The sequence below is a fragment of the Taeniopygia guttata genome, chromosome 12, assembly GCF_048771995.1.
Source record: "Taeniopygia guttata chromosome 12, bTaeGut7.mat, whole genome shotgun sequence".
In the NCBI taxonomy this organism is placed as follows: Eukaryota; Metazoa; Chordata; class Aves; order Passeriformes; family Estrildidae; genus Taeniopygia; species Taeniopygia guttata.
Window position 1 is genome coordinate 1,188,228 of NC_133037.1, and position 11,178 is coordinate 1,199,405.

An 11,178-nucleotide genomic window follows, 5' to 3' on the forward strand; every position below is an offset into this window, starting at 1 on the left:
AGAGCTTGGAGTGCCACAGAACCTCAGCAGAGCTGGGACCTGCCACAGCAGAGCTGTTCTTTCCTCCAGGCACTGAACAAACCCGGCAAGAACCATCAGGGGACATGAGGGTGATGGTTTTTCCCCTGCTGCAGCTCAGGGGACCAAATCCAGCCACAGCAACGAGCCCTGGAGCAGAGGGTTTGCTCCCTCTGTGCCCCCAAAACCAAAGCTGTTATTTTCCAAACAGAGAGTGAAAAAAACACAGACAATTTTTCATCTGTCCCATCACTGACCCTTTGTCCAAGGCAACAGAAATAATTAGAGCTTGCTGCAGCCTTTTGCTAATGAAAAATGAGGTTTGGGGCCAACCTGCTCTGCATTTGAAGTTCAAGCTCCAAGAGTACGTGGACGGCTTCATGGCCGTGGATTGTCTGACTCCTGCATGCTCCTTCAGATATTTGGTACATTCCTGCAGTGGGTGGTGAGCCACAAATCAGGGTCAGAGGTAATCCCCAATTATTTAGCCCTTTTACTGTTCTCGTGCTTGCCAAACAATTCTCCATATCAGGATTTGCTCATGACCTTAAGGGACGTTGCCAAGGATTTAGGAGTCCCCCTAAAAAGGAGGATCCAAATGAAGTTATTGCATTCTTGGGCATCAAGTGAGATTGCTCGAGAGTTGAGTTACATTTTCCCGGGGATCAGTTTTCATGAGCAAGGACTGATGCAATCATCAATTCGCCTTCTCGCTTGTGTTTGCTGAATTATTTCTACATGGAGGGCTCCTTTACACCACACGATTCAGGCAGTACCAAAATGTTTAAAAAGGCTGAATTCCCTCAAGCCATCGGTGGAGCAGCAGCTCTGCTGAGCGCTCCTCCAGCAGGGCTGGAGTCACAGCACCGTGTCCAAAAGGATTTGCAGTTATTTACAGAGGCACGAGAAGGTGAGAGTCTGGGGGCTGCTCTGGGGGTGGGCTGGGAATCCGAGACTCAGGATCTGCCCCTTCCCCGGGACTGTCCCCTTCCGACCGCAGGGATTTGGGGGAAAACGTTCCAAAAATCCCTGGCACTGCTGCCTGATGGAAGCCTATGTGGGCAGCGCCGGGAGTTAACAGATGGGTTGTGGATTCGAGCTTACGATAAGGTTACTGAGGGTGGTTTTGTTTTAAAATGTCTCTTACTTAATATATCCATGCAGGCCAGGCATGTGGCCTGTAATCAAACCGCTGACTCTCCTCTCTGCCGTTTCCAGCAATCCCGGCTCGGGTTACTGGCACCGGAGGTAAAGCTCAGCCCTGCCGGGGCTGGAGCGGGATGCGCTCGGCATCCTCGGGCCCGGCGGGACCAGCCCGTGTTTCCTCAGCAGGAAAAGCCCTGCGGGAGCCCGGCGGGCTCTGCCGGAGCTGCAGCGGGGATCGCTCCGGGCTCAGGCTCCGCTCGGGCCCCGCAGCTCCGGGACGGGCGGGAGGATCCAGCGGGGCAGCGCCGCATCCCCGGGGATGTGCGGGCTGAGTGGGGCAGGGGGATGTGACCGGGAGCAGCTCCCGGGAGAGCTGCAGATCTCCTTTCCCAGCCCGGTGCCCAAGGCTGGGAAGAGCCCGCACCCCTCCGCCACGGACACTGTCAGAATCTGTGGGTATTGATGATTCTGAGATTGCAGAAAGTCTCTGTCTGTCAGCCCCACTGCCAAAGCAGAAGCCATAATTTGTCTGTGCTGTTTCAAGGTTGTTTATTCTGTTTATCTCTAACATGTTCTGCTGCCCTGCCGCAGCTCTGTCCTGCAGGGCAGCGTGTGGGGCTCTGCCCTCAGTGGGATGGTACAAACATTAAATACCACAAACTACCTGTGCTGGATTTACAATAACGTGCCAATATCTGTCACCTACGTTGGACAGTGTGTCCCCAGCCTGAACCAACAGAAAAATGCCAACACCACAGTGAAACATGGAGGGCATGAAGAAGGAGAAAAAGGACAAGACACACCCAATTTCCTCCATCTTGTCCCCTCTGAACCCCTTATCTAGAAATCTAAAATTTTACTTTTGCACCCGTGTCACACTTAATTATTACTCTTATCAAACACTCAGAGCTGGTAATTCATCCTGTAGGATTGAAAACTCTTTTCCATGGGCAGAGATCACAGACAGTGTCTCTGGGGGCTCTGTCCAGGGGGGTTCCTGACCCCTGCCAGGGTCCCAGGGCAGCCAGAGGGATGCTCTGGATTCCCACAGGACACTGTGCGACCTCAGCGCAGGGCGTGGGGAGCTCTTTGACACCCACCAGGGCTCCGCCTCAGCCTTGTGGCAGCTGCAAAAGGCGGATTTGGTGTCAGGCCGGGTGGTTCCAGCCGGGTGATGCTCTCGATAGCGCAGCTGAACGCGCTCAGTGCCGCGGAACCGTCAGGGACCGTCACGAGTCAGGAGCCGCGATTTAATATTGCAAATACGTGCATCCATCGCTGCTTAACTGCACTGCTTTGGGCTGCCACGGGCTCTGCCCGGATAAAGCACTGGGAAAACACAGCAGGAGCTGTTGTCTCGGCGCCCTCCCTCCGGCACGACCCTGGAGCGCTGCCGGGCATGTGAGAGCTGCGGGAATAGAGGGATGCTGGCATCGCTCAGCGAAACTCGCCCGAGGACTGTTCAAATGAAAGCCATTCCCCTCCTGGAGCAGAGATGTTTGCCAGCACCCAGTGCAGCAGTAGGAGGAACACGTAGGTGGGAATTATTTGGAAGTGGCAAAATTTGTGGACATTAATAAGAGACTTTAGCCCACTTTGCTGGCGTGTTTAATAAACCACGGCGGCTCCCCGGTGACACTGCCCTGCCAAGCCCCGGCAGCTCACGCTGTTTAACCAGTTCCCCGCCGGCTCTTGCACCATGCCGTGAGAAAGAACCCCGGGCGTGCGGAGCCGGCACACCCCGGGGCTCACCGGCCGCAGCTCCGCCTGCACACCGCCTAATCACGGCATCAGGGACTCTGGAACGGCTGCCTTGGAAGGGACCTTCAGTTACCCAGCTCCACCCCTGCCCTGGGCAGGGACACCTCCCACCGGGCTGCTCCATCCAGCCCGGCCTTGGGGATCCACAAGCCGAGAGCCATCCCAGAGGTGACATCCTGGCTGCTGCAGGGAGCAGGGGACAGCCAGGGCTGACAGCAGGGTTTGGAGGATGAGGATGATGAGGAATCGCTTCTCCTCCCGCGGCTGGCGTTGCCTGCTGGATGCTCTGCACAATGGGATCTGATCACATCCCTCCTCCTGCCTCACATCAAACAGTGAGTCAGCGCTGGAGCCCCATCAGATGTCTCTGCCTCGGCTTTCATATCTGGGAAGCAGAGAGGATGGTGCTCTGTGAGTATGCAAAGCAAGGAAAGCAGGGTGCCTTCAGATCTGCCACTTGGAAAATACCACCTTATTTATTTTCCACTGGCACCCACGTACCCCGGCAGGAATCAACACCACTGAGGCTCCCAGGCTGGGGAGATGTTGTTCTTTCGGGGGACGCAGGTAACAACAGCTACGGGGCCCAACTGCATCATGTCTGAGTCAAATATTAACATAGAGAATATTCTCCACTTGCTAATTCAGTCAAAAAAAATTACACACCCACCCCTAAAAATAATAATAAAATAAAGCTGGGTCAGGCAGAGGAAGAGCCCAGGAGTGTGTTCCTCCTGCAGTTCATGTGAGGACAGGAGTGGGTTAAACCTTGGCCTCTCAGCTCAAGGCTTTGGGACAAGGTCTGTGTGACCTCCCAGCCCATGGGGGCGTGAGGCAGCCCAGGGCCAGGCTGGGGGGAGTCGGTTCAAGCTGCAAATGACATCAGCACAGGGGTGACAGGGCTGCTCCTCAGGGCGTGGGCACAGCTGAGGGTGTGCCAGGCCAGTGTGGGGAGCTGGGGGCTGCAGTGCTGCCTCGAGGTGGTGGAGCCACCAGCTCTGAAAGTGCTCAAGAGCTGTCTGGATGGGGGACATGGTTTAGGGGTGATGGTGAGACTGGATGATCTTGAAGATCTCTTGCAACCTTGCTGATTCTGTGATTCCACGTGATTCTGGGAAGGGGCACACCGGGAACCCAGTGGGCTTTGCCAAGATGCCACCAGCTCCTGTGGCTGGAGCCAAGGGAGAACAAGCCCATGTGCTGCACGTGGCCTCCCTTAGCTCAGTCTGGGCTCTGTGTGCTCCCATGGGCCCTGCTTGGAGGTGCTGGGGGAGGAAAAGGGATTCCTGGCACTCCAACTCATCAGGACTTAATGAATATTTGGCCCCTTGGAATAAATGGGATGCGAAGAAAATGAAGGCAGAAGGGGAAGTGCAGGTGCACGAGGCCAGACAAGCCATACACATGACATTGTTTCCTTGTCAGGCAGACTGAAAAACCCCTTGGCCAGGAATATCAGAGAGCTCTGGGGCAGTCTGGAGCAGCCGTGGGAGAACGCAACCCATCATTTTCTAAATAAGAAGCCAAACCTCTGAATCCAGATCCACCTCCTCCCAAACTCCCGCTCTGATCCCATGTGCATCAGGAGCCAGATGTGGCTTGGGCATTACTCCTGCTGCAAATTCAGCTGAAATAAGCACAAACCGGAATTGAATGGAAATAGGAAATATTCACGGTGGATTTCTGCCTAATCAAGATCACACATAGCTCTGCTGACTGTGTTCCTCTAGCACGGAGCTGGGACACCCCTACATCACTCCTGGACCCCTCCATGCCAAGCACAGCCCTGATTCCAGCCCCAAAAACAGCACGTGGAAGGGAACGCTCAGGTTTAGGTAAAACACAGCCCACCAGGACAGAGAAGAAGGCAAAGGACACCCAAGGCATCCCCACGAGGAGCAGTATTTGACAGGAATGTCTCTCATAGTGCCCTTCCCTCTGTATCAGCAGGGATCTGGCTGAGAAGTCCTGGAGCAAACCACAACTGAGGGTGTTGCTGTCTTCCCCGAATACTTTCTCTAATGAGGTTTTTAAATAGTTTTGCCCCGCCTACACTGGCAGGCAGAGCGCTTTCATCTCCAGGTGAATGGGAACCGAGGTGGGACTCAGCTGTCTGCCGGGAGGATCATTTCCATACTGCAGCAGGCACAGCAGGGAAGGGCTCCTGCTCCCCTGGGAGCTGATCCCGGCAAATATTCACCTCGAGCATCAGATGAGGAGAGCGCTGGGGCAGCGTGGGCTGGCAGGACCGGGAGCCCCTGGGTTCCACAGGTACCCGCTGGAGAATGAGCTTGGAGAGCAGGACTCAGTTTGTCACAACCTGCTCCGAGTCACCACACGGCTCTCCTTCTTAGTCCCCGAGGCTTTGGGGTGGGTGTGGAAGCACTTTCCAGAGAAAAGCATCTCGCCCCCTTCTCCTCCCCGCCAATGCTGCTGGCACTGACGTCGCTGGGGAGGCAGCACTCGCCCACCATCACCAGCCGAGGAGCAGCCCAGAATCCTGGAATTCCAGAGCCACCGAGGCTGGGAAAGGCCTCCGAGATCACCGGGTCCAAGCTGTGCCCGCTCCCCACCTTTAGCATCCATCCCTTCCTTGGGCACATCCAGGGACGGGCACTCCAAACCTCACCGGGCAGCCCCTGCCAAGGCCTGACCACCCTTTCCATGGAGAAATTCCTCCTGAATTGAGGCCCTTCCCTCTCCTCCTCCCTGTTTCCTGGGAGCAGAGCCCCCCCAGGCTGTCCCCTCCTGTCAGGGAGTTGTGCAGAGCCACATTTCCCTGAGCCTCCTTTTCCCCAGGCTGCTCTCCTTCCTCTGCAGGGGTGTCTCCCATAGATCAGAAAATCAGAGGATATCCCGAGCTGAGAGGGGCCACAGGGATCATCGAGTCCAGCTGCTGGCCCTGCACAGGACAGCCCAGCCACCACATCAGAGTGGCCACCGGGCTGGCCTCACACACAGGGCTCAGGGCTGAGTGGGCTCTGAGAGCTCAGACAGGGCTCTGAGCTCTTCTTCTAAGGCAAAAGGCATCATTTCATCCCCAAATATTCATCTTCTAAGGCAAAAGGCATCATTTCATCCCCAAATATTCACATGGGCTGTACTGCAGGAGTCTGGGGAAATAGAAATGGCCACACAAGCTTGTTACAGCTGTCCCTTCTGATTTTATACAGTGCACGTCCCTATCATGGAAATAAAGCCCAGCCCTGGAGAGCTGTGAACATCTGCAGCTGCTGCCCAGATGTGGTTGCCCGGAGCCTGAGCAGAGGTTTCAGGGGAAAACCCCCGTCTGCCTCACCCCAAAAGCCAAAACAGAGGACACGGGTTTCGCTTGGTAACCCTCGACCAAGGAGACATTAGGTGCCTTTGATCTCCAGATAGAAAAATGATCTTTTGATTTCAGATTATGAAAATGAGGAACCATCTGCTAAGAAACAGCTCTGGCCCCACGTTTTATTGAGGCCAGATGGTGTCCAGGGTTCCTACGTATGAATTCAATTAGCTGCTTGTGTCTGCGTCAGTGAGTCTGGATCCACCCAGTCATGTTTTTGGAACAAATATTGTAATATTCCCATGGATCCTCCAGACAGTGGGAGGTGTTTCCTTCACTGTGAAGGTTTTGGGAAGTGGTGACTTTGTCTCATTTTCATCATTTTCATCCCTGCTCTGCATTTCTAGTCCCTTAGTTCTTATGCCTCAGGGTTTTCCCTGGATCTCTGAGCCAGCTGTGCTGAGTGAAGACATCCCTGATTCCAGTTTGCCCATCAGGGCTGAGGTTTCAGCCCCTGGGAACCTCTCCCATCCACCTCTCCTGCACGGGGACTGAGTTTCAGAATTATTTGGAATATAACCCATCTCCAACATCAGCCAGACCTGCTTCATTCTCCTTTCCTTGGTGGTTGCAGGGCTGTACTTGGGGTTTAGCTCTGCTGACAGCAAGGTCCCTGTCACCAGCACCTTGCAGCCTGGGAGGGTGGCACAACAGGAGACCTTGCACAGGCTGCAGGATGTGGGAATGAGCAGTTCCCTGAGCAGCCACCAGCCCCAGCACGGGTGGATTCCCTGTCTGGACAGCCAGGCACTGCAGATCCCAATTAGCAGATCCCAATTAGCTCCCCTCACCTTTCCAGTCTAACAATCTGGAAGTCCCTGCTTGGTTTTTTATACAGGTGTGGCTCGGCACCACACGTTACCTCAGCAAGCTGCATATTTGCACCAATTTCCCTCACTACAGGGTTGGAAGGGAGAAAATCCTGCAGTGGGAATGGGCTGGGCAGCAGCCTCAGGAGCAGCAGGTTGTGATTTGGGGCTGGAAGGGCCTCGCTCGCAGCCCACACCTTCCTCTGCACCCTGGGAACTCACCTGCCTTGAAAAATGTTCCTGAGCAGGAAGTATCCCTGGCAGAGGGACAGCATTTGTTGTTTTCCCTTGAGTTTGTTGTTTTCTCTTGACTTTTTGGAGAGGATGGGGCTGTCAAGCTCAGTTTCTGTTCACAGACACAAGCTCTGGGCACAGGGTCTGCCACTGCCCACGCTGACATCTCTTATTTCAGGATTCCTCACCCCTGAGCTGTGTTTGACTCTGGTTTTCCATCCCTGGGAGTGCTGGGAGGTCCATCCTCTCTCTCCCTGCCTTTCCTGCCGTGGAATCACACTCTGTCCAGGCATGCTGTGCCTGGGAATCCCCAGGGCACCTTTCCGGGCTGGCTGTGATTACAGCCCCATTACCAAATTAGAGGATTATAAGCATAATAACGCACAGAGAAACTACTAATTTCCAATGATTCCTCCTTTTAAAAAGAAAATCCGAGCCCTTTAGCAGATGGGGTTTGCAGAGAGCTCTGAAGGAGCGGCCATGAGGGAAGAGCCACGGAGCAGAGGGATGAGAAAATGGAGCAGGTTCTCATTAGGGTGCAAGGTGTGTGATAATTACTTGAGGAAGCACAGGGAAGACAGGGCTGGGTTCACCCTGGATGCCACAGCCACTGCAGGCTCCTCATGTGCAGCTGCTGCAGGGCTGGAACACGATTTCACAGCTCTGCCCAACCCAAGCGTCCCTCACTCCTTCCTTCCTTCCCAGGAATTCTGAGGAATCCACACCTGATCCCACACAGCACTTGGGGTTTTCCCTCCTGTTGGTGCTGGACAGAGCTGTTATTGCTCCAAACCCAGATTTTAGGCAGCTGGTTCAGGTTTGACACCCCTCAGCACGGACCAGTCAGCTTTGTACCATACTCATCACTCTGCTCACTCAGCCTCCACTGACAATCTCAGCCCCACCAGATGTCCTGGTTTTCCAACCTCACAGTCTGTGTTATTCCAAGGACCCACTGAAGCTCCTTGGATCTGCTGGCAGGTCCTTTGGGATTCCCTTAGAGCAGCAGGCAGCAGCTTCAGGGCTCCCAAACCTCGACGCAGAACCTTCCAGAAACCCTGAATCCACCCACCCGTCCCCATCTCCATCACACATTACCAACGTCACCCCTGCAAACCACTTTGAGGAAGGTTAAGAGTTGGCTGGTTGAAGCCAAAGTTGTGACTAATATTTTTTGGGGAAAGTACTTGATGTCAAAACAAGTGAGAAGTGAAGCGGAGACATGTGGTGGAGGGATGTGGGAAGGGATGGAGGGGCTTTTTGGTGCCAAATTTCCCTGTTCCCTGAAGGGAGAACCCAAGTTGCCTTATTTCTTAATGTAGAAAGAGGCAGAGAAGGAAAACAGAGAAGGAAAACAGAGAAGGAAAACAGAGAAGGAAAACTCCCTTCTTTACTTCTTTTAGATCCTTGCATTTCTAGAAAGCTGCTGAATCACCCCTGTGATACAGTGTCATGGAAAAGGGTCCCCTGATCACCACAGTGGCCACAGGCCAAGGTGCTGCTGGCTTCCAGAGCTGCTGGAGCCCCTCAGTGTCACCCCCAGCCCAGCGTGGGCAGGAGCTGCCACAGCCCCCAGCAGTCCCTTTGCCCTTCATGGCTCCTTCCCACAGCCACAGGCTGCAGGTTTCAGCTTTTCCAAGCTTTTTTCCAGCCAGAGCAAGGTATGCAGGCATGCAAACACCTGGAAGAACAGTCAGTGGGGCCCAGCCCCAGGGCCAGCAGCACATCCAGGCTCACTGCTCAGGAGCCAGCCGGGCTCAGGTGTGTTACCTGGAAACGTCTGGGTCCTGTGACTTGGGAGGAGAAATAAAACCAATTCTTTTCAGTCACTTCCAGCAGGCAAGGGACTCAACCCCCAGAACTACTTTGCTTCCAGGAGTTATTAAAACCCTATGGAGCCACATATATTTGCTTATTAACCAAGTGCCTGTGCTGGCCGAGCCTCCTCCCTCCCGGCAGAGCTCTCTGCACCCCGGTGCCTGTGGAGGCTCAGCTGCAGAGCTCATTTCCTATTTCCATCCCCAAAAAAGCCCATTCAGCAGCGGCTGCTGCCCCTGCAGCCAGCAAGGTGAGCTCTGCAGGTGTGGGAGGGTGATCCACCCTGCAGCAGCCACAGGGCATCTGCGTCCTGGGGCTCCCGGTGCTTCCCCGGCACAGGCAATTCCAAGCACACCCAAATAAAGTCCCGAATCAACCCTGTCTGGCCTCGCCCTCTTTCTCAGCAGAGGGTTTGGACGGCTTCCATGGCTCTTTTTCTCTTCCTCCCAGAGGAAGTTGGCCTCACAAGCAACTCCCTGTGGAGGCTGAGCCAGAAGGTGGGACCTGGCCTGCTGTCCCTCTCTCCCGAGCTCTCCTGATGGGAATAACAACCTCCAAGTCTCTCCTACGCCCTGGATGGGCTCTCCCAGAGCAGCCCAAATCCCTCATTAACCCCTGCCTGGACAGGGGAGCCCCAGGTGAGCCGAGGGGATCAGTGGGGGCTGATTCCTGACCCCAGGGATAACCCAGCCGGGCGTGAGGAGCTGCACATGGAAACAAAACATCCCACCACATCCTCCTTTCAGCTCTGCCTGCTGCCATAGCACAAGGGGGGATGGTTTTAAACTTAAAAGAGGAGAGCTTCAGATTGGATATCAGGAAGAAATTCCTCCCTGTGAAGGAGGTGAGGCCCTGGCACAGGGTGCCCAGAGCAGTTGGGGCTGCCCCATCCCTGGAAGTGTCCAAGGGCAGCTTGGATGGGGCTTGGAGCAACCTGGGATAGTTGAAAGTGTCCCTGCCCATGGCAGGGAGTGGAATGGGATGGTTCTTAAGGTCCCTCCCAACCCAAACCATTCCATGACTCTATAAACAGCTGCCTGGAGCCCGTCAACTTTGGCTACTCTTTCCAAACTCATCGGAAATACTAAAATACCCTGATTTTGGTTTGCCACCCCTTGGGAACAGTGGTATTGTTCCCAGCCAGCAGCCAGGAGCTGTCAGGATGCCCAGAGCATGACATGACTGGCTGGATGCCCCTGACAACCCCAGTTTCACTGGAAATGACAGGCTGGGCTGGACATCCGGGGGCTGTGGCTTTGCCAGGCTCCAGCCCCTCGGTGCTAAGCGCAGCAAGAGGCACTTCCCGGGGACAGGCAGCAGCAGAACTGAGTTATCACTGCCAGCTCACCAGCAGCAGGACTCACTGCAGATCACCTTCAGGGAGCTCAGGAACAGCCCACCTGAGCAGAGGCTGCTCCATTAATCACTTTGGCTGCCCCCAAAGGCAGCGAGGTTTGAGGCTCCCTCCTCCATCCGAGACGCCGTGTCACACTGTGACTGGAGCCTGCTGAAATGCAGCTGCCGGAATTATGGAGGTGGAAGACCTTTATTTAGCCCAGTCTTCCATCGTGAAACCTCCTCCAGACTTCCAGCAGCCCCCTCCCAGAGCACTGAGTAACAGGACAGCACAGCTGCCTGCCATGACCTCCCCCGAGCCGCCCAGCCTTGTGGATTTTGGATACCAAACTATTTCCATCAGAAAGAACTTCCTCAAAAAGTTAATGGGAGATCTTGGGGTTTGTTTTTCTTACAGGATTTAAAAATACAGATAAATTCTATTTATGTTTGCAAAGAAAACTCTGAAAACTCCTTTAGCCATAAAACAATTTGGGAACCCGACCTACCCTCGGGCTGTCATCTCTCCCCAGCCGTGGCAATCCTTTGAGGCATCACTTAGCAACCCTTGTGAGCAAGGCTTTGTGCCGTGCTGGGGTCACCACACCCACCACCACATCACACATCCACACAGCCAACTTTCCCGAAAAACAAAATTTAAAAAACAACAAAACAAAAAAAAAAGGAAAACAAAACCAAAACAATCAACTCTTTTGGTGGCTTATT

General features: G+C 54.4%; 1 long non-coding RNA gene across 1 annotated transcript; it reads left to right on the top strand.

Annotated features, from left to right (window-relative positions):
• LOC140684912 (uncharacterized) lies at positions 1-6,791 on the top strand. The gene is made up of 2 exons (XR_012057886.1): positions 1-928; positions 1,237-6,791. It is a non-coding gene; the product is annotated as an uncharacterized lncRNA (long non-coding RNA).
• The last annotated feature ends 4,387 nt before the right edge of the window (positions 6,792-11,178 follow it).